A 204-nucleotide genomic window follows, 5' to 3' on the forward strand; every position below is an offset into this window, starting at 1 on the left:
TGCCTGTATGCCACTAGATCAGAGTGCTGTCAATTGCTGCCTGATTGTTGCATGCAAAGTTTGCATTTGGAGCGCTCAACAACGCCATTAGATCAGTGGGCACTGTCAGTGCTTTGGCAAGGTAACACCTTTTTTTTTGCCATGCAATAAAGCTAAGTTCAAAGGCCAATTTAAAATATTGGTACAGTAAATAAAGTGCACAAA

This window comes from Sinocyclocheilus anshuiensis, unplaced genomic scaffold (genome assembly GCF_001515605.1).
Source record: "Sinocyclocheilus anshuiensis isolate Anshui unplaced genomic scaffold, SAMN03320099.WGS_v1.1 scaffold1977, whole genome shotgun sequence".
Taxonomy (NCBI): Eukaryota; Metazoa; Chordata; class Actinopteri; order Cypriniformes; family Cyprinidae; genus Sinocyclocheilus; species Sinocyclocheilus anshuiensis.